The sequence below is a fragment of the Callithrix jacchus genome, chromosome 4 (assembly GCF_049354715.1).
Source record: "Callithrix jacchus isolate 240 chromosome 4, calJac240_pri, whole genome shotgun sequence".
Classification (NCBI taxonomy): domain Eukaryota; kingdom Metazoa; phylum Chordata; class Mammalia; order Primates; family Cebidae; genus Callithrix; species Callithrix jacchus.
This window is the reverse complement of record NC_133505.1, coordinates 61,617,212-61,641,399: the sequence shown is the minus strand read 5'-3', so window position 1 is coordinate 61,641,399 and position 24,188 is coordinate 61,617,212. Positions and strand designations below refer to the sequence as shown.

The 24,188-nt window shown below is 40.6% G+C and overlaps 1 non-coding gene and 1 pseudogene across 1 annotated transcript; both read left to right on the top strand.

The window, feature by feature from the left end:
- The first annotated feature begins 6,905 nt into the window (after positions 1 to 6,905).
- Positions 6,906 to 7,009, top strand: LOC118153252 (U6 spliceosomal RNA). The gene has a single exon (XR_004742508.1). It is a non-coding gene; the product is annotated as a U6 spliceosomal RNA (small nuclear RNA).
- A 5,900-nt stretch (positions 7,010 to 12,909) lies between these two features.
- On the top strand, positions 12,910 to 13,973 carry LOC100389151 (homeobox protein NANOG-like; annotated as a pseudogene).
- The last annotated feature ends 10,215 nt before the right edge of the window (positions 13,974 to 24,188 follow it).

The following is a 24,188-nucleotide window of genomic DNA, read 5'->3' as shown; positions in this document are numbered from 1 at the left end:
AAGGTTTGGAGCAATCAGTGAATTGGCTGATAGATGCAAGAGATAGGTCAGTAGTTCAGAAAGGGAAGACTCCTTGGGAACTACAGCATATGAGGAAAGTTCATGGAGGAGAAAGATTTGAGATGGGACAAAGAGTTAGCTTTATTCTTGCTGTTCAGAGTGAGAGAAAAATTAGCATAAAGTCAAAGAGACAAAATTGAGCATAAAATAGGTCTTTGGAGATAAGGAGAAGCACAGATGGGGACAGAGTGAAACAACAGATTGATCAAGAGAAGAGAACACATATTGAGGTGTACACCAAAAGCAGGTTGAATGAATATGAAGAATGTTCCTGGTCCATTGTTGACTATCTGATCATTGTAAGAAAAGTAATCACTCATTCATGCCTACTGCATGCCATGCATTATATTAAGACCTTTGTTTATATCATCTTATTTACTCATTATAAACAAGATTCTTATTATGTGCCCTTTACAGACAAGAACACTGAGGATTCAGAGAGGTAAAATATCTTACCCAAGGTCACAAGCTAGTATGTGGCAGAGACAGGGTTTAAATCCAGGTCTGGGTGACACTGAAGCCCAAGCTTCTAGCCAGGACATCATGTGATGTCAGGTACAGAAAACAGTCAGCTTGGACATACTGGCATGAGGATCATGAGTACCAAAGAAAAACTTAATTCTAAAACTATTTTGTAAACTCTCCATAGATAAGTGCTGGTATCCACCTGACTACTTCATCTACTAGTTAATGTGAGTGGGTAAAAATGCAGCAACATTGCACAGCATAGAAGGCACATACTCTTCCATTCTTGGCCATGCTATTAAGCTAGCTGTGGGACTCCTGCAAACCATGGTTACTCTGGTTCCTCTATGTAGTCTTTAAGGTCACTTTCATATTTATTTGTTTTGCATGCAAGATGCATACTTCTAGTGACTACACCAAAAATCTCCTAACACAGTGGTGAGTTAATGTGTTATTCCATTCTTGTATTGCTGTAAAGAAGTACCTAAGGCTTGGTAATTTATACAGAAAAGAGATTTTATTTTGGCTCATGGTTCTGCAGGCTATACAGAAAGCATGGTGCCGGCATCTACTTCTAGGGGCCTCAGGAATCTTCCAATCATGATGGAAGGTGAAGGGGGAGCCAGCACATCACATGGAGAGAGAGGGAGCAAGAAAGGGAGAGGAGGGAGGTGCCAAGTTCTTTTAAACAACCAAATATCTCATGAACTCAGAGCAAGGATTCACTCATCACCAAGGGAATGGTGCTAAGCCATTCATGAGGGACCTATCCCCATGATCCAAACCCCTTCCACCATGCCCCACCTCCAACACTGGGGGTAACACTTCAACATGATATTTGGAGGAGACAAACTTTCAAACCATATCAGTTACGTTGATTTAAAACATCTTTTAAGGATGAGTTCATGTTCTTTGCAGGGACATATGAATCTGGAAACCATCGTTCTCAGCAAACTGACACAAGAACAGAAAACCAAACACCTCATGTTCTCACTCATAAGTGGGTGTTGAACAATGAGAACACATGGACACAGGGAGGGGAGCATCACACACTGGGGTCTGTTGTGGGGTGGGGGACTAGGGGAGGAATAGCGGGGGGGGAGATTAAGGAGGGATAACATCAGGATAAATACCTAATGTACGTGATGGGGGTATGGAGGCGGCAAACCACCATGGCATGTGTGTACCTATGTTGCAATCCTGCAAGATCTGTACATGTACCCCAGAACTTAAAGTAAAATTTTAAAAAAATCTTTTTTTGAAGCTCCGAGCTACAGATCCTATAGCCTACTAAATATGCCTTTTTCTCCCTAAATCTAGTCATAAATCCAAGTGGTTAGCTTGCTTTAAAAAGCATGTGTGATCAATTACCACTTAATATTGTGCTGTTTACTTTGGGCCCAAGAAGTTCAGAGCTTCAAGGGAAAATGGAAGCTCTAATTTATTTTGCAAAGAAGGCAGGTACAAAAGATGTATGAATGCTTAAGAAGCTGCAGAGCCCAGACCTCATTTGGTGGTGTGCAAAACATTTCTATGAAGAAAAATGTTTCTCACTCTTTCCAGAGACTTTGTTATTCTTCTATTCCAAGGAAAAAAAAGTATTTCCATAGTTTTTATACTATAGCTCAACTAATTAAACATATTTTCACATTGGAAAATGCGTTTTACATTAGGAAGTATGTGAATATTTTGAATATCCTGAAATATTTTGAAATCAGATAGTGCATTAGAAAATATGTCTGCATATTTGCACATTAGAAAATATGTCCTTGTTTTGTTTTTCCCTAATTGGCTTACTGAACTCAGCTTCACATAACCCTCTGAGCAATATTCCCCAAATTTTACTGTTGCGTTTAATTCATTTCCGTGACAATATAAACTGCTTTCCTCCATGCTTTAAATGGAAATCTCCTTTTGTTGGTCTCATCCACCATACTTATTTCTGGGATGTTAGTCCTCATAAAGGCTTTTTCTTAGTACAGATGATGAGAAACATAAATCATCTTTTAATCTAGAGAGTGGGTCTTCCCACATACCAATACCCATGTTATACGAATCTGGAATGGAGCCCGAATTTCATTCTTTTCCAGAACTTGGGATTTCATTCATTGCTGCATTCGTTTACTCCAGAATTTGGAGTCTCATCAGAATACTGAAAAAAAGCTATTAAGTCAGAGATTGAAGGGTTGGGGATGTTATCCTATTTGCAAGTTTACAGGTGAGCCTGCCACATGAAGTTTTATATACATATACTGACAGAACGGAAGAGCTTTGCATCAGAGACAAAGATTATTTACTCATCATAACAAAACCAGCATCCAGAGCAATATCATGTGTCAGTTCCCAAAGCCCTAATCCCCACACAGTGTCACAATGAGGACCAGATGTTACCTGGGGCAGGTACTGGAGTATAGCACAGGAGAGAACTCGCAAAATGAGGAAAAACTGATTTATGGAGGGCTGCTGGTGACCTGCCCCTCCTTCCCTCCAGAGAGAGAGGGAAGACATATTTACTCTGGAATCTAAGCAATTCTCTCCCAGGAGAGGAGGAGGATTCAGTATCCTGGAATGCCTCTAAGAAGGGAAACATTTCTATACTTTATTATCTCTAGCGTCCAAGGCTTTTTGCTCTGCAAACATCTTTTAACAGATAGTCCAAAACATGTAGGAATTCCATGGAGAATTGCCTTCCACCCCAGACAGGACTAGGAACAAAAAGAATGCAAGTGCTTCCAGAAAGCAATTTATCAGAAACAAAAATCAAAATGTTCAGGCCTCCCTCCCAGACCAGCCCACACCTGAACACTTTGGGTGCCAGTCTGAGCTTTTAGGGAGAAGTTGAATCCCGATACCTGCTGGACTATCAACTGACAGCCAGAAAAGACTTGGCAGAGAGAGGGGGAGCATCTAAATGCAAAATCGGTAGGACAGAAAGCAGACAGCACATTCAAAGTGTTTGAAAAGAAATGATTTCAGAAAAATTCCTGAGGCTGATCTGAATAAACCATTGCTTTCTTGTCATATACATATACGCTGGGCACAAGCCAAGAAGAAGTCATTTAAGGTGTTGATCAATTTAGACAATGTCTCCGGAGTTTGGTGGTTGCTCTGAGAGTCCTCTGGTTAAGCCAAAGAATAAATGACTTTGGAGTGGAAGACAATTTATCCTGTGATATCCATGTCCACAGATTACACAGTCTCACTCTTTATTATACAGGCAGACCATTCTGCCAGGTAAAGCTCCTATTAACAGCCCCATGACTGTGATGCATTAAGGCACTTCATTCATGTATTTCCATTTCTCAGTATGGAAAGTCTGGTCGGATATGAGGCAGGCAGTAGTTGACAACCCCAGGTACCAAGCAATGGACTGCTTGAAAACACTAAAGTGGTGCCTGGGCAAGAATAGCTTGGAAACTGGGTTATGCTCTCAGCAACAAATCACTGAGTGTTCCTGAAAAATTGAAAGCATCTTGCCTGGGAAAAAGGCATTAGCTCTTTTTTCTAGCTCAGGTACTCTCCTCTGGCATTCACTAGCTGGCCAGGCAAACAGCCAAGATATAGTCTGTTTGGACTTTCATTAGCTAAGAAAAATGACCCTTCAGACTTCTTGTGATATTTTGGGAATATTAAGCTGAATGAAATTTGAGGTCACCTAACAGGTTAATGGTTCAAATTATTAAATGGGCGATGCTAATCTTCCTTCCCATAAGAATAATGTCAGTCATTTGACTTCTAAAAATGGGGAAGCTAGGAATGAAAAGTTGAGATGGGCAAAACTGGGCAGCTTGCATGCTCCTTAAACTAAAGTTCATATTCTGACTAAGATGAAGAAGGTATAGAGGGATTTTCTCTCTCTAGACAGAAGTTATATATATAACATGTATATACGCACACATATGTATGTGATATATACAAAGTTGTTCCTTTGATTTTAGAATACTAGATGCTAGAAATTAAGTTTTAATTGCTAGGTTTATTATCTACTTCTCTTGCAGATAAAGTATGCTTTACATACTATGATTAAATTCTTTCTGCAAGCCATCTGTTAATGGATTCATTTGTGTATCTTTGCTCAATAAAAACTGTATTCACAATCCTCTTAAGCTTGTCACTGTTTAAATATATTGCCTAAAAAGGACAAGAAATCAACCTGAAGGAGCTCCCAATAGCCAAAGCTAGAACAATTTAATAACAAAATAAATTATATAAGTTCAAAATAAGTATCCACGAGACCATACTGATTTAAGTAAATGATTGAATGAGTAAATAAATGGAGAAGAGACAAATATTTCTTACAGAAGGATTCCAAATATCTAGAGGTTAACTTTCTCCTTCGTTTGAAGGGAAAAGCATCAGACAAACTCAGATAGAGGAACATTCTATAGGATACCCAGCCAGAACAACTCAAAACTGTCAAGGTCATGAAAAGCAAAAAAGACCGAGGAACTCTCAAAGACATAATGCAATACGAGATACACAGCTTGGATCTTGAAACAGAAAGAGGACATTAATGGAAAAACTGCAGAAATAAAAATGAAGTCTGAAGCTTAGTTCATAGAAATATATCAATATTTCTCAGTCCTGGTAAATTACAAATGCTGGTATAAGATATAAACAGTGGCTGAGACGGTATATGGGAATCCTTTACAACTTTTTTGTAAATCTAAAATTGTTATAAAATAAAAAATTGGCCAGGCGCGGTGGCTCAAGCCTGTAATCCCAGCACTTTGGGAGGCCCAGGCGGGTGGATCATGAGGTCAACAGATCGAGACCAGCCTGGTCAACATGGTGAAACCCCGTCTCTACTAAAAATACAAAAAATTAGCTGGGCATGGTGGTGTGTGCCCGTAATCCCAGCTACTCAGGAGGCTGAGGCAGGAGAATTGCCTGGACCCAGGAGGCGGAGGTTGCAGTGAGCCGAGATCGCGCCATTGCACTCCAGCCTGGGTAACAAGAGCAAAACTCCGTCTCAAAAAAAAAAAAGTTACTTTTAAAAACGAATATTGCTTAGGCACCATATTATTTACATTCAAATTTCCCATGGACATTGTTTACTGAGTTCTGGGACAAAGTTAAAAATGCTACCAACAATGATTTCAAGTCTTTACCGCTCCCTATTTCCATGTGTGTTGAAATGATTAACTCTTAAGAAATATTTTTTGACTAAAAATAAGGTCTTCCCACATAGGCTTTGGTGATCATCTCAACCAAATGAAACCAGAGTTTCCACAAGCTGGTCAATCTAACATAAAGAACACACCATGAATGAGAGGTTATTCCACTCACCAACAGGAATGGTATTCACACAGGCATCACTGAATATAATTTAAGAAAAGAAAATCCTGTCCCTCTTGAAATAGAATTCAGAACCTCCAGAACTTACAGCTAGGAAGTAAAAATCTGGATAGGAATTGTCCCCGCAAAAAGGGGCTTTTAGTACCTCTGGGTGGTAGACAGAATTCTAAGATGACACTGAAATGACCAACTGTATATCATCTTTAGGGAAATATCTATTCAAGTTCTTTACCCACTTTTTATTTGGGTTGTTTTTTATGTTGTTGAGTATTAAAAGTTCTTTATATGTTCTGGATATTAATCATTTACAAATATATGATTAGCAAATATCTCTCCCATTCTATATATTGTCTTTTCATTCTGTTGTGTCTGATGATGCAAAGAAGGAAGTTTTTAAGCTTGATGTATTCCCATTTATCTATGTTTGGTTTTTTCTGTGCTTTTAATGTCATATCGAAGAAATCATTGCCAAATCCAATGAAAGTTTTCCTCTATGCTTTATTCTAGGAGTTCTATAGTTTTGGCCCTTAAATTTAGATTTTAATCTGTTTTGAGGTAATTTTTGTGTATGCTGCAAAATAAGCATCCAGATTTATCCTTCTGCATGTGGACATCCAGTTTTCCCAGCACCATTTGTTAAAGATTCTGTCCTTTCTCCCACTGAGTGTCTTGGCACCCCTGTTGAAGATCATTTGGCTGAATATGTGAGGGTTTGTTTCTGAGCTGTCTATTCTCTTCCACTGATCTTTATGGATACAGTTAACTTTAAGAAAGGAAGACTATTGTCAGGCATGGTGACTCACACCTGTAATCCCAGCACTTTGGGAGGCTGAGGCAGGAGGATCACAAGGTCAGGAGTTCAAGATCAGCCTGGCCAAAACGGTGAAACCCCATCTCTACTAAAAATGCAAAAATTAGGTGGGCATGGTGACAGGAGCCTGTAATCCCAGCTACTCAGGAGGCTGAGACCGGAGAATCACTTGAACCCAGGAGGCAGAGGTTGCAGTGAGCTGTGATTGCACCACTGCACTCCAGTCTGACCAAGAGAGCGAGACATCATCTCAAAAAACAAAAAGTGTCTTGTGCTCACTTTGGCAGCACATATACTAAAATTGGAACTATACAGAGATTAGCATGGCCCCTGCACAAGGATGACACACAAACTCATGAAGTGTTCCATATTTAAAAGAAAAAGAAAAGGATGACTATGTGTACCTATCTTAATCATATTAGCCACTTAAGAGCAGTTTGTTTTCTTCAACTTGTCATGGAAGAAAAAACAGAGATTTAAAGTATGAGCAAAATTTGATAAAGGCGTGTTGCTGAAATGGTGGGACCACATGTCTAGGACCTGAGAGCAGCCTCTAGCAGTTGGGAGTGTCCCCAGACTACAGCCAACAACAGCAAGAAAATGTATTCTCTCAGCAATCTAAGTGAGCTTAGAAGCGGCTCTTTCCCTAATTAAACCTCCTGAGGATGACATAGCTATACAACATCTTAATTTAAGCTTTATGAGACCCTGAGCAGAGGACCTAGTTAAAACCAGACTCACAACACAAAAACTGTGAGATAATAAATTTGTGTTATTTTGAGCTGCTAAGTTTGTAGTTTTTGCTACACAGCAATAGAAAGCTAATACACCCTGGTAATACCTACCTTTTCTGATTAGGTCATTAATGGTTCTATAGTTGGGGCCATTAGCTCACTCAATTCCGCGGCTCTTTTGTTCTTACCAGAATGGAGACAGGTTGGAATATTTTTTTCTTTATTTTCTCTTATTTACTTATCTTTGGGAAAGAATTTTAAATTAATCTAAGTTTAGAAATAGGTAATACCTACACATGGTTCATAGTCAAAATATGTAGCAAGAGACACAGTGAAGACTGCACCTATTATTCCTCATCTGTGTTCTCACCTGCCACCTCCTCCCCACTCCCCAGATAACCACTGCTATCAGTTTCCTAATATTCTTCTCAGGTTACTTTTAAATGCACATATGTGACAAAGACTGTTAATTACTTCCAATTTTCATTCTTCTCTTCTTAAATACTGTTAGAATTTTTAGTTGGACACCTGGCTGTCAGGAATTAAAACGATGTTCCCCAGGCTCCCTTACAGTTAGATGTGACCAGATGGGATACAGACAAACAGGCTATGAGGCAATTTCCAGGAACCTTCCTTGGGAGATGCCCTTTGCCCCTTCTTCTCCCAGTCCTCTATCCTGCTGCCTGGAAAGTGAATGTAACATTAGACTGGAGGACAAGACCATGCCCTAAGGATGAAGGGCTGGTGAACTAGAAAGAAACTGACTCCCTGAGTGTGTTATGGAGCACAGCGCTTGCCCTCAGCCTTGGACAGCCTGCCCCACACATTTACAGAGAGAAAGAGCCTGTAATCCCAGCATTTTGGGAGGCCAAAGTAGGCAGATCACTTCAGCTCAGGAGTTCAAGACCAGCCTGGAGAATATGGCGAGACCCCATTGCTACAAAAAACACAAAAATTAGCCAGGTATGGTGGCACTTGCCTATAGTCCCAGCTACTGAGGAGGATGACGTGAGAGGATCACTTGAGCCTGGGAGGCAGAGGTTGCAGTGGGCCGAGATGATACCACTGCACTCCAGCCTGGGCAACAGAGCATGACTCTGTACCACAGTGTCTTGATTACTGCAGCTTTGCTATAAGTGAGACACTGTGGTACTGGCATAAGGCTAAATAATATAGGTCAATGAATTGAATTGAGAGTCCAAAAACAAAAATGAAAAATGAGAAAGAAAGAAGAAGAAGAAAAAAAACTTCAATCTTTTTAAAGCCATGGTTCTTTTTGGATATTATTATTTAATGCTAAACCTAATTCCTAACTAATACAGTATTTAAGAGATCAAGATATATTTTCCTTATTCTTTATCTTACAAATAATAGAATATTACAGATTTCATATTGCGCTGCTCTGCACCTTGCTTCTTGGACTTATATCTTGCAGATCTTTCCATTTTGTACTATCAGGGAAGACAGAAAGCAGATGTAACACTAGAAACAGCTAATTAAAGGGAGTTTAATAACAGGACTATTTATGAAGATTTTGGCAAGGTTAGGAGAAACCAATAAAGGATGAAGATGATGCACCCCAGGGCTAGCAACCATGAGAAGCCACTAGCAACCTTACACCTGAAATTTTAAGTAGATGGACTGTTGACCAGAACCCAGAGAGATCTTTTGCTACAGGAGAGGGTGACCCAAAAGGAATGGTACCGCTAAAAGAAAAACACAATCACTACCAACTTTCACCTCAGCAGAGACGGAGCTGTCGGAATATCCTAATATCCTAATATCCTAACCTCTCTTTCTTTCTACTTTCCAGTCTCCTCCTGGTGCCTCCTATTGGCTGATTGCAACCAAAACCTGGAGGGCAGGGGGGCTTGGTTGATGCAGTCCACAAAGGTCAGCCTCCTGGGGCCCAAAGCAGAATGGAAATGTGCAGCATGCATCTAGAAAAGTAGAAAATATCCAGCACTGTCTACCCAGTTACTTCTTAGCATCTGCTTGTATCATTTCTTTAGATGAGAAATTTGTATCCCCAAAACAGGGAAGATACAAAATCCCATCAGCTATACCCCACAATAGGGTAATGTCATTCAGTCATATTCCAAAAACATGAAGTTTTAGCCACTACATTGCTCTTTGTTTAAAATAGCAGGAACATATACAAATTCAATGCAATTTCTATCAAAATTCCAAGTGTCCTTTTTTCAAAACTGGACAAGCTAATCCTAAAATTCATATAGAATGAAAAGGACCCCAAAGAACAAAAGAATGATAATAATTCTTAGAAAGTAAAACAAAGTTGGAGGACTCACATCCCAAATGTAAAACTTGCTACAAAGCAGCAGTAATCAAGACATTATGGTACTGGCATAAGGATAGATATAAAGGTCAATGGAATTGAATTGAGAGTCCACAAATGAATTCATACATTTATATTTAACTGACTTTCAGCAAGAGTACCAAGACCATTGAATGGGGAAAGAAGAATGATCTTTTCAACATATAGTGCTGGGACAACTGGATATCCACATTAAAAGAATGAATTTGTACCCTTGTCTCACAGTATATGCAAGGATTAACTCAAAATGGATGAAAGACATAAATCAACAACAAAAGCTATAAAACTCTTAAAAGGAAACTTAAGTGTAAATCTTTGTGATTAGACAATGGTTTCTTAGATATGACACTAAAAGTACAAGCACCCAAGGAAGAAATAGACACACTGCCTGGACTTTATCAAAATGTAAAACTTCCAAGTATCAAAAGACACCATCAAGAAAGTGAAAAGACAACTGACAGAATAGAAGACAATATTTGTAAATCATGTCTCTGCTAAAGGTCTAGTGTATCCAAAATTCCTAACAAAAATAAAACCTCTTACAATGCAATATTTAAAAGACAACCCAACTAAAATGTGGGTAAGGGATTTGATGGGAGTTCTTCGAAGAAGACGTGCAAATGGCCAAAAGACTTATGAAAAGATATTTTGCATCACTAGTCATTAGGAAAATGCAAATCAAAACCACAATGAGATGTCACTTTATATCCACTGGATGGCTATAATAAAAATAATAATAATTTTTAATGACAAGTCTGTGGAGAAAATGAAACTCTCATATGTTGTTGGTGGGAATTTAAAAGTGGCATAGAACTGTGGAAACTGTTTGGAAGTTGCTCAAAACGTTAAAGATGTTACTTCTTAGTATATGACCCAGAAATTTTACTACTAGGTATATAAACAACAAAAAAAGAAAACATACGTCAACAAAAATTTGTACATGAATGTTTACAGCAGCATAATTTATAATAGGAAAAAGTAGAAACAACACTAATGTTTATCAGTTGATGAACTGATAAACAAAATATGGTATATTCATACAAGGGAATATTAGCCATAAGAAGGCATGAAGTACTAACACAGGCTACAATATGGATAAACCTTGAAAACATTATTCTAAAATACAGCAGACACAAAGATCCACATATTGTATGGTTCCATTTATATGAAATGTCCAGAATAGGCAAATCCATAGAGACAAAAAGTAGATTCGTGGTTGCCAGTGGATGGGGGAAGAGATGATAGAGAATAACTGCTGACAGAGGTTTCTTCTTGAGATGATGGAAATGTGCAGCAATTAGATGGTGGTGCTATGAATATAGAAAAAAACATATTAAATTTTGTGCTTTAAAATGGTGAATTTGATGTTATATGAATTGTGTTTTATTAAAAGATTGCAAAAAACTAACAGAGAGGGAGATAGGGGAGACAATGAGTACAAAACAGCTGCTGCATTGCTCAATTTTCTAACCAGTTACAAACTTTAATTTGAGAATCAAGACGTTTTTCTTCCGCTATTCATTCCACATTCTCTTTATCCTCTGCTAAAGTCTTAGCTGGGTGGGGTTCTTTACCTGATAGGGTGACCCAAAACTCCTTCCTGTCATACCTTAGTCTTTGGGGGTGCTCATTGATTGCTACAGTGAATTCCCTGGGTTTCAAACATCTTATAAGGTAGCAACTCATTTCCTCATTATTAATTGGTGTCTATCATCCATCCAAAAGAGTCACCCCTTTAGCTCCCTCTAAGTTAAGTAGCACAGGAGCCAAAAATGGCCAGAGAGGAGGGCTCAATTTTCCATTTAACAGGATTGCCTGACTGTATAGCATGGAAAACCATTCCTCCCTTGGGCTCCTGGACCCCGCAAACCCACCAAATCCATGGTTATGGGGATTAAAGGGAAAAGTTCTAGGATTTGTAAGGAATAATAATGAAATACCTTACTTTTTGGTTCTCGAACCCTTGGATCCTGACTATAAGGCAGTCACCACTGTAGAGTGGTCCCTGGATTAAGGCATGCATGTACTGCATTCTCTAGAACAGCACCTCAAAGTTTGTGGGTCTTTCCATCACTCTTTCAAGCTAGCTACTTCTGAGGGATGAGACATGTGGTTAGACCAACATGTTCTGAGAGCGTATTGTTGCACATCTTTGCCATGAAATGTGCCTCTGGTAAGGGCAAATGATGAATGGGACACCATGATAAAAGATAAACAAACCTTTAAGTCAACATATGCTGTAAGAAGTATCATGTAAATCCGTAGCCTGAATACATATTTATTCATTAAGAACAAATTGATGTGCCCTGAGAAGGGAAAGTAAATCCATACCCTGAATATGTATTTATTCATTAAGAACAAATTGATGCCCCCTCCGTGATAAAAGTGTTCAGATGGAATCAACCTGACACAGGTGCCTGGGTGATCCCTTGAGGGAATAATGCAACATGATAAGATCACCTCTGCTGTTAGTAGGTTAAGCACTCAAGCTGTGGTGACCAGATCATTTGAGGGAAGGGAAGTCCATGGCCTCCATTCCTGTTGCCATGGTCATATGGTACCTTATCCGACTGGGGAAGCATCAGAATGACTGGAGAGAGAAGCTAACTGACATGCATGAAAGGAATCATCTTGTCCATCTCATGACTGCAAAACTCCTCTGCAGCGCTTGACCTTTGGTGAGCATTCACAGGGATCAAAAAGCTCACTCTGTGCCCATTCTATCTACATACCTCTCCCCCAGATTTCTTTGCCCTAGCCTTCTAGTCTCATTCTTTCTCTGAAAAGTGGGCCACTACGCCAAAATTAGCACTGATCCATACCTCAGGCCATTTCTTTTTCCATGCAAAGTGGATAACTCAATGCACCACCTGAAGTTTTGTCCTTTGGGAAAATTTCCCTTCACTACACTTTCTTGACCATCTGTAAGTGAGGCCGGAATCCAATGACCACCGGCATCTGCTGGTGCCTGCACGTCATAAAGGCCCATACATAACCTGGCATGCAGCTTTTCCTCCTCTGTTAACTGTTCATAAAGAATACCCAGCTGGACTGAGCTGATCGCCTCCTGTTATTTTGGAGGCGACTCACTTCATCTCAGCTTCTTGATACTTTCACTTCTGGAGGTCATATTTCTCTCAGATCTTCCAGGAAATAAAGTCTTAAAGCCTTGGCCTTTTTTTTTTTTTAACAGTCCAGCTCTTAAATTTTCCCCCCTCTTTCCCAATAATAACATGAGTGTGGATCCAGCTTGTCCCCAAAGCCTGCCTTGCTCTGAAGCAGCCAACTGTAAAGACTCTTCACCAACACCTGTGACTTGTGGGCCTGAAGAAGACTACCCATCCTTGCAAATGTCTTCTGCTGAAATGCTTCACACAAGACTGGACAGCCCTGATTCTTCCACCAGACCCAAAGGCAAACAACACACTGCTGTAGTGAAGAGCGCCATAAAAAAGGAAGACAAGGTCTCGGTCAAGAAACAGAAGAACAGAACGGTGTTCTCTTCCACCCAGCTGTGTGTACTCAGCGACAGATTTCAGAGACAGAAATAGCTCAGCCTCCAGTAGATGCAAGAACTTTCCAGTATCCTGAACCTTAGCTACAAACAGGTTAAGACTTGGTTCCAGAACCAGAGAATAAAATCTAAGAGGTTTCAGGAAAGCAATCAGCCGAAGGGTAGCAATGGTGTGACTCAGAAGGCCTCAGCACCTACCTACCTCTACTCTTCCTACTGATGCCTGGTGAATATGACTGCGAACCTTCCAATGTGGAACAACCAGAACTGCAGCAATTCAACATGGAGCAGCCAGACCTGGAACCTCCAGTCCTAAAACAACCACTCCTGGAACACTGAGACCTCGTATACCCAGTCCTGGGACAATGAGGCCTGGAGCAATCCCTTCGATAACTGGAGGGGAATCTCTGCAGTCCTGCAAGCAGTTCCAGCAAAATTCTCTCCTGCCAGTGACTTGGTGGCTGCCTTGGAAACTGCTGGGGAAAACCATAATGTAATACAGCAGACCACCCGGTATTTTAGTGCTACAGAAACCACGGATTTATTCCTAAACTACTCCACAAACATGCAACCTGAAGATGGGTGAAGACAAGTGAAATTGGTATTACTCAATGTCAGTCAGGCCACTGGCTGAATCCTTCCTCTCTCCTCCTCCCCTTGCCCATAGGATTTTTCTCGTTTGGAAACCACGTGATCTGGTTTCCATTATGCCTATTTAGTCGATCTGGTCAAGGGTAGGGTACGGTTGTAGCCTAATCAGAGGGCTTTCTTTTTTTCTTATTGGATCTTCCTGTAGAAAAGATGTTTTAATAACTTTTACTGATAAGGGCAAAGGATAGAAGCTGTCTCTGGCTATAGAGAAATAGAGATACTAGTTGGAATATCTTTAGGGTTCGGAGTCTAACCTCAAGAATAGAAAATAAAAGTACAAATTGGTGTGATGAAGGTATATTCCCATTTTCTGGGATTGGGAGGCTTTGCTTATTTTTTTAAAAACCTCAATTATTGAGGTGAAGGTTTAAGTTGTAACATACTTTATTGATTTCCTCAGCCCCTTTTGGCTCTGCCTTTTTCTCTAGTCCCTAATTTCCTGATTATGCTAATATTTATAGAAAGATAGAAAGAGGTCTTGTATTTGCTGCATCATGACGACATCTTTCTAGTTTCACTGGTTTAAGTACAAGGAATAAAACAACCATTTTACCTCAAAAAAAAAAAAAAAAAGAATACCCAAGTGGCCTTCAGTATAAGTTGAATGAGAGGCTCACGTACTATGGAGTTTGAGTTATCACCCAGTTATCTCTGTCTTCCAGACTTCCTCTGCCTGGCGTTGAGTATCTCATTTCCACTTAAGATTGGAATGCTGCTGCACGTGTCCAATTTTATGATTCTGTGCATCAGACAACTTCCAGTTCATGATGGGTAATTTGGGGCACAGGGCTAATTAGTATCCCATAATAAGACATTCATTCAGTCTTTACCAAGACCCAGAAGTAAGCCAGAAGCTGTTTTTCAAACAGAGCACAGTTGTCAGAAGAGAGCATGGCCTTACTCTGAAATGTGAGGGACTGGGCTGTGATTGCTCTATTGGGTTTTATCAGAGGCTTCACGCAACATCTCTATGTGCCACAGATGTCAGATCTTCTAAGTCATAAGGCCCAACTGTCAGGACATTTTGGGTTTTTTTACATTTTATTTTATTTCAGTTTTGAAACAGGGTCTCTCTCTGTCACCCAGGCTGGAGTGCAGTGGTGCAATCTCAGCTCACTGCAACCTCCACCTCCCAGGCTTGAGCCATCCTCCCACCTCAGCCCCCTGCATAGCTGGAACTACAGGCACATGCCACCACACCCAGCTAGTTTTTTAAACTTTTTAGTAGAGATACAGTTTCGCTATGTCACCTAGGCTGGTCCCAAACTCCTGAGCTCAAGCGTATGTGCCTACCTTGGCCTCCCAAAGTGCTGGATCTGCAGGAGTGACCCATTGCACCTGGCCAGGCAGGGCATTTTGAACCACAGCCTTAACTTGCTGGAGAGTCTTCTCACTGAACTCCACCAAAATGGACCCAGTACATGGGTCAGAGCAGCACACTTAAATGTGGTACATGTTGCCACTAAAACTGAAAGAGCATTGTGCCCCTTTCTTCACAGTGCAAGATACAAAGTGAAGCAACTTACTTCCCATTGTAGGGGAGCCATGTGAATATGTCCCAATCCATGGAGGTCCATAGAAACATACCTGCTGTGGCAAGTCCCTCGGCAGGTGTATTTTCCATGCTCCAGCATCATATATTTTATTACAGTATCTAGAGCACTAGCTACTTTCCATTCACCAGGTCCAGTTAATACAGCCTTCTTGATACAGCAGACCAACATGATACTCTGTGAGATGTCAAGAGGATAAAGTTTCCTTCCTCCGGACTATATTGTAACAGAAATAGAGCTGACAGAGCCCTGAGATAAAATAGTAAATTTATTACTCTTCTTTCTTCATGAGGGCAAACTACTTCAGACTATCTTTGCTGATAGTAATAAACAAAAGTCTATGATAAACAAACAGTAGAATACTGGTCATGGGTGATGAGAGGCAATGCTAACTTGCACCAGTGAAGTTGCTACATCCAGACCGTCAGCTGCTATGGCATTACCTCCTGAATAGGTTTGCAATAATCTACGGTCATTCTCCAAGTCTTGTGGCTGTTGCACTATCCAAACAGATGAGTTAAAGGAGCATATGGCAGAAATCACCCATTATGTGTGGTTTTTTTTTTTTGTCTTTGATTGAGTCATTAATCTCTGTAATTCCCCCAAGAATATGGTATTGATTTTGGTTCCCTATCTTAGCTTGGAGGTCAGGGTGGGGGCAGTTCCAGGAGCTTCTATTTAACCCATCCTACATAATAGCATCCATTCCATGGGTCAGGGAGCTATGATAGGGGTTCACTGATTTGCTGAGTATACCTGTTACCACTCTACAGTCTGAGACAAGAGAAATTAGCACAAGGACCTTACTGGACCCACACTATGATAGACTTAAAACAAGACTCCACCTATCACCCAACTTCCATACCTGCTTTCCTGTTGGACCATAGCAGCATTTGCGTCCTTGGACCTTAACATCATGTTTTTTAACATTTAAAAAAATATATTTTGAGAGAGGATTTCACTCTGTTGTCCCAGCTGGAGTGCAATGGCATGAGCATAGCTAACTGTAAACTCAAACTCCTGGGCTCAGGCAGTCCTTTAGCCTCGGCCTACCAAAGTGCTGGGATTACATGCATGATCCACTGCACCCAGCTAACATAACTTTAGAGCCAATATCTAGTAATTCCAGAAGAGTTTGGGCATAAACTTTTCCATTGTATACTCACCGTGGTAAAGGATTTTAAGTTCCCCTAAGGAAGGTTTGTGGTCTCATTGCAGAGTCCTTCCTTAATAGGCCCTTCCTCCTCCACCTCCTCCTCAACCTAGGAACTCCAAAGCCGACGTACTATCTCCGTTCTGGGAAATGCACAAGAGACCAGGTCAGATTTTTGCGCATCTTTCCTAGAGCTTTTTCTGCTTCTCAGATCAAGCAGTACCTTAGAAATCTGCCTATTTCTTTCTTTCTTTTTTGTTTTTTATTTATTTTTTATTTTTTATTTTTTTATTTTTATTTTTTATTGCATTTTAGGTTTTGGGGTATATGTGCAGAGCATGCAATACAGTTGCATAGGTACACACATGGCAGTGTGTTTTGTTTGCTTTCTCCCCTTCACCCACATTTGGCATTTCTCCCCAGGCTATCCCTCCCCACCTCCCCCTCCCGCTGGCCCTCCCCTTTTCCTCCCAATAGACCCCAGTGTTTAGTACTCCCCTCTCTGTGTCCATGTGTTCTCATTTTTCATCACCCGCCTATGAGTGAGAATATGTGGTGTTTCATTTTCTGTTCTTGTGTCAGTTTGCTGAGAATGATGTTCTCCAGATTCATCCATGTCCCGACAAACGACACGAACTCATCATTTCTGATTGCTGCATAATATTCCATGGTGTATATGTGCCACATTTTCCCAATCCAGTCTATCATCAATGGGCATTTTGGTTGATTCCAGGTCTTTGCTATTGTAAACAGTGCTGCAATGAACATTCGTGTGCATGTGTCCTTATAGTAGAACGATTTATAGTCTTTTGGATATATACCCAGTAATGGGATTGCTGGGTCAAATGGAATTTCTATTTCTAAGGCCTTGAGGAATCGCCACACTGTCTTCCACAATGGTTGGACTAATTTACACTCCCACCAACAGTGTAAAAGTGTTTCTATTTCTCCACATCCTCTCCAGCATCTGTTGTCTCCAGATTTTTTAATGATCGCCATTCTAACTGGCGTGAGATGGTATCTCAATGTGGTTTTGATTTGCATCTCTCTGATGACCAGTGACGATGAGCATTTTTTCATATAATTGTTGGCCTCATATATGTCTTCTTTCATAAAGTGTCTGTTCATATCCTTTGCCCAATTTTGAATGGGCTTGTTTGTTTTTTTCCTGTAAATCTGTTTGAGTTCTTTGTAAATTCTGGATATCAGCCCTTTGTCAGATGGGTAAACTGCAAAAATTTTTTCCCATTCTGTTGGTTGCCGATTCACACTAGAGACTGTTTCTTTTGCCGTGCAGAAGATGTGGAGTTTCATTAGGTCCCATTTGTCTATTTTGGCTTTTGTTGCCAATGCTTTTGGTGTTTTGTTCATGAAGTCCTTGCCTACTCCTATGTCCTGGATGGTTTTGCCTAGATTTCCTTCTAGGGTTTTTATGGTGCCAGGTCTTATGTTTAAGTCTTTAATCCATCTGGAGTTAATTTTAGTGTAAGGTGTCAGGAAGGGGTCCAGTTTCTGCTTTCTGCACATGGCTAGCCAGTTTTCCCAGCACCATTTGTTGAACAGGGAATCCTTTCCCCATTGCTTGTTTTTGTTGGGTTTATCAAAGATTGTATGGTTGTTGATATGCTGTGTTGCCTCTGATGCCTCTGTTCTGTTCCATTGGTCTATATCTCTGTTTTGGTACCAGTACCATGCTGTTTTGATTACTGTAGCCTTGTAGTACAGTTTGAAATCCGGTAGTGTGATGCCCCCCGCTGTGTTCTTTTTGCTTAGAATTGACTTGGCTATGCGGGCTCTCTTTTGGTTCCATATGAAGTTCATGGTGGTTTTTTCCAGTTCTGTGAAGAAAGTCAATGGTAGCTTGATGGGTATAGCAGTGATTCTGTAAATTACTTTGGGCAGTATAGCCATTTTTACAATATTAATTCTTCCTAACCATGAACATGGAATGTTTCTCCATCTGTTTGTGTCCTCTCTGATTTCGTTGAGCAGTGGTTTGTAGTTTTCCTTGAAGAGGTCCCTTACGTTCCTTGTGAGTTGTATTCCAAGGTATTTTATTCTTTTTGTAGCAATTGTGAATGGCAGTTAGTTCTTGATTTGGCTCTCTTTAAGTCTGTTATTGGTGTAGAGGAAGGCTTGTGATTTCTGCCTATTTCTTATTCCTAAGGATCCCATGACCAATGAGCCACCTTCACAGATCCCTACAGGTCAAACCTCTTATTTCTATGCAGGAATCCTTGTGGCTTATTAGAGTAATGCACTCTCCTTGTCTTGCTGCTGCCTGGCCTCCCCCACTCCAGGATTCTATTATTGCCATTGAAATCAAGCACCTAACTCCACTGCAGAGTCTCCTACCCTCATTCCAGCCCACAGAAAACAGCCACGGAACTTTTCAAGGATTCTGGTGCTCCTTTCCTTTCACTAATGTATTTCCTAATGTCTTAGGAAAAAAGACCTCCAGACCTCCCTGACGTATTGGTAGCAGGTGGCTTAGCAGCTTGTACTCAGTCTATTTAAGCATTTCTTTCTTCCTAAGCCTTTGATATGCTACCTGTACAGTATTCCAAGGACATTCCAAAATATCAACCTCAGTGATTGCATGTCACCATTGATGCCAGACTCAAAGAGGTAAGGTAGGAGTGCAGATATTGCTAGAACTCTGCCCAATAGGAGCTGTGACCTTTGGGAAAAGAACAAAGACACCACCAGTCTGAGGCTGAGGTGAGAGGGCACCAGGAAACTCCATGTCTTACAAATGGAAGGCAGAGGAAAATGGAGCCCAGTTGATTCATTCCATAGAGGGCAGCCTTTTAGCAAACAAAATAAGGCAGAGATGGCAAATAGTGAATTTGGAGGGGGAAAACAAACACTATCCAACATACATGTCTGATGTATAAAGAATTTCCTGGCCAGGCACAGTGGCTCACACCTGTAATCCCAACACTTTGGGAGGCCAAGGTGGGTGAATAAACGGAGATTGGGAGTTTGATACCAACCTGACCAACATGAAGAAACCCAGTCTCTACTAAAAACACAAAATTAGCCACACTTGGTGGTGCATGCTTGTAATCCCAGCTACTCAGGAGGCTGAGGGAGAGGAATCACTTGAACCCAGGAGGTGGAGTTTGCAGTGAGCTGAGCTCTCACCATTGCACTCCAACCTGAGCAACAAGAAGGAAACTCTGTCTCGAACAAAAGAAAAAAGAAGAAATTCCCTTTTCTACCTGCTGCATAGAATTTTGTTGTATGAATAAACTATGATTGACACGTAACCAGTTCTCTGCTGATGGATATTGAGGTTGTTTCCAATCTTCTTCTTATGAATAGCACCGTAATGAGCAAACTTGCACATACAATTGCTCTAATTGTGGTAAAATAAATATAAATTAAAATGTACATCTTAATCATGTTTAAGTGTACCGGCAGTGGCTAAGCACATTCACATTGTCATGCAACCACCACCATCCATCTCGATTTTATCATCCCAAGTTGAAAATGTACGCCCATTGAACAATAGCTCCCCATTTTCACTCCCTCCAGCCCCTAGCAGCCACTATGCTACTTTCTGTCTCTATGAGTTTAACTTTTCTAGGTACTTCATATAAGTGAGAGAATACAATATTTGTGTGTGTGTTGGCTTATTATACTTAATTACTTATTTATATACCACTTATAGCTCATTTCACTCAGCCAAAATTTATCCATGTTGTACTATGTATCAAAATTTCATTCCTTTTTTAAAGTTGAGTAATATTCCTGTGTATGTATACATTCAGGGTATTTTCCTATATGTTAACATGTTGTATAATAGAAATGGAATTACTGGATTCAAGGATACATATATCTGTTATTTTTATGTCTATCACCATATTGCACACCTTCCCATCTCATTGAAGGATTTGGACTCGTTTATACTCATATCACCAAGTGTAAGAGTATGTAATTCCACTGGGCATGATGGCTTATACCTGTAATCCCAACTACTTGGGAGGCTGAGGTGGGAGAATTGCTTGAGGCCAGGAGTTCAAAAGGGCTGGAACAACTTACAAGACCCTCGCTGAGGTCCTTTCTGTCTGGGGGCCTGTCAGTAGGTAGCCAGGAAATGCCCTCTCAGTAGCCACTGGGGTAGGATTCCTCTTTTAGATGACTGAGATATTCTGCTCCTCTCTTCTTAAGGTCCTTTGTCTTGATTTTCATTTCTGACCTGAAAAACACACAGTGACCCAGGTAATTGATGCTAGAGCTGACATCAACCTTCAGGTGAGAGAAGGAGTGTGATTTGGCAGCAGCATCTGTCATTCCATTGATCACCGGAATTGATACTGCCCATCTCTCAACTTCAATCACAGACAGCCCTGGTAGAACAGTAATTTCATATCCCACGTTTCCCAAACCTGCTTGATAATAAGAATTGCTTGGGATGTTTGTTAAAAATCCAGCTTGCCAGGCCACTTCCAAGGAGATTCTGCACTAGTAGGTCACAGAGAGTAAACAATGTCTCCAAGTCATGCAACTGGCTAATGGCAGAGCCAGCCCCACGTGATTCCAAAATCCCTCTCTTACACTACTTACAGACTACATATTTTGGGCAAGTCATTTAGTAATAATAACTGCCATTTACAGAGGACTTTACAGTTTATGAAACAATTTCATACACATTATTGTTTAAATTTTATGACCCTATGAAGTTGATGGAATTGCCCCCATTTTGTAAAGGCTCTGAAAAGTCCAGTGATTCACCTAAGGCAGGGATCACATGTTCAAATACCTATAGAGATCAGTCCACTTCATCCATTTTCAATCATTGATTCACTCATTCATCTATTCAACAATTAAGCATTCATTCCTTCGTCCACCTAAAAAGTATTTATTGATGGGTGGGGATGAAACAGTGAATGGAATAAAATCTCTCTGTTGGAGTTTACATTCCAGGAAGGAAGACAAACAGTAAGTGTGCAAAGAAGAAATAGATAAGATAACTTTAGATTGTGATAAGTGCTCTGAAAAACACTACTACTCAAAACAGGCCTTTTGAGTAGAGAAGGGGCTTCCTTGCTCTAGGATTGTCCAATATGGTAGCCATTCAACCACATCTGTCTATGGAGCATTTAAAATGTGGCCAGTCCAAGGGGAGATGTATTGTTAAGTATAAAATACACATTGGAGGCGGGCTTGGTGGCTCACGCCTGTAATCCCAGCACTCTGGGAGGCCAAGGCAGGCAGATCAAGGTCTGACCTTCTAAGGTCAGAAGTTTGAGACCAGCCTGAGCAATATAGTGAAACCCCATCTCTACTAAAAATATAAAAATTATCTGGGTATGGTGGCATGTGCCTGTAGTCCGAGATACTCAGGAGAATTGCTTGAATCCAGAAGGCAGAGGTTGCAGTGAGCTGAGATTGTGCCACTGAACCCTAGCCTGGGTGACAGAGTGAGACTCCGTCTCAAAAAGCAAAAACAACAGCAACAACAACAAAAAACACTTTGAATTTTGAAGACTTAGTATACAAAAACAAGAATGTGAGATATCCCAATTATAATTTTTTAATTGATTACATGTTTAAACAACATTTTAGACATATTGGATTAAAGAAAATAAATAAATAAAATCAATTTTACGTGTTTCCTTTTACCTTTTTTTAAATATGTTTACTAGAAAATTTAAACCTTCATAGTGGCTCACATTTGTGATTCATATGACGTGCCTTTTGGATGGCACTGATCTAGGGTGAGCAAGGATAGCTTCTCAGAAGAGGTGACATTTGAGTTGAGACTTGAGTGATGAGAAGGATCTTAACTGTAAGAAGATCTTAGAGAAGCATTCTCCAGGAAGAAGGAATCACAGGAGAAACTGGCCTAATAATAATTGTGAAGCATGGGTTTGTGAAACAATAGGGAATGGTGGAACCTGTAGAGAACCAGAGAATGTATCCCACTAAAATTATTCAAATTCAAAATGTGTAAACGCTGCAAAAGACAACTAAGTGAGGGCCTGTGCTGTTTATAAACTTGTCCAGGAGTTTGGCAGCCTGGTCTTAGGTTACCCTGTCCCCAACTCTTGCAAGGAGTCAAAGTCCTAGACTAGGAAAAGCCAAGTCAGCTTCATCAACTTGGCTCAGCAGCCCAGGCAGCAAGTGTCTCTGCCAAGTCTCCCTCACAACAAATCACATAGCCAGAAAATACTTAGATAATTTTTCCTCTGATTGCAAATCCCATGTTCTTTCCACTTAGCCTGTTTGGGACAATAGCCACCCTGTGAGAACCTGATGAAAACTATGAATCAATCCTCCACCCGTTACCACGACCACCACAATATACTCACATGCATACTGCACATAATTCCAGGGGGCTCAGAGGTCCCCGTTGAAACCCTGTCCAACATACCAGAATAAGAAGCTCTGCAGTATAGTTCGTTGGATCCCCTCTGTGTATTAAAACCATACCATGGAGATAATAAGATCAGTTTTCTTTATGTCATTGAAATGCTGTGAGAATGAAATGAGATGGCACTGGCGAAACTGCTATATGAATGGAGGGTGTTACTATTAAATTAAGACAGATTTAAGGGCCTGTAACGTCAGTACTCATGCCTTAGAGGGAATTTTTTTAACTGAAGACCTAATCAGAGATTTACCAAGAAACAAAAGAGCCCAAGTAATTTTCAAGTGATACAAGAAACGTTTGAAAATCTACTCTAGAACTGTGTTTCCCAATACTGGCTGCGTGTTGGAATCACGTAGAGAACTTTTAAAAATTCAGATGAAATAGCACAACCCCTAAACAAGGAAATGGGCAATATCTACAAAATTTGCACAAGACTTTTGACCTAATCATCTCACTTCCAGAACTCAGTATCAAAGATATGACAGTACATTTCCCAAAGGAAGTGAGCACAAGGCTATTCATTGCTGCACTATTTCCAACAGTAAATTCCTAGAAACAACCCAAGTATCCAGAGAGGAAAGAATTAATTTGCCCAAGACTAACCCCCAACAGGCTGGTCTCCCAGAAATGAATGGACCTCCTGTGAAGCTCCCTGGAAACCACTGTGACCCTGTGCTTCAGGCAGTCAATTCTGGCTGACTTAGATTCCAGAATCTCCCTCACCCACATGACTCCAGAGCTGGGGCTGGAAGTCCTTCAGTCCTGAAAATTCACCTGGAAAATCTTACCAATTGTATGTATATAAAAGGGAAAAATTGCTAGGCTTGGACCCCAGCCAACTGATTGCACTATGACAAGGGGCTGGTGATTCTCCCAACCTGGAAACTGATCTGACAGGGTAAGACCAGAGACCAGGTGATACCACCCCACTTGCTGTGGCACCCAGGCCTGATCATGGGGGATGGACCAATACTTCATCTTAAATGCCTCACAGTACAAGGAAAGGATATCTGGTGTGTAGCTCTATCTAGGATGGACAATTAGACACCAACTCTGTGTCCGGGAATGTTTTCTTGTGGATCCTATGCTACTAAACCTGACATACACTCTATGTGTCCATTTATCCATTTTTGCACTAACTAGTGCAGTGAGTTGGGCATCTGGCCAAACAGCCACTATACCTTTCTGGAAGGAAATTGCTACAGTTTGAATGCTTTCTCCCAAAATTTGTG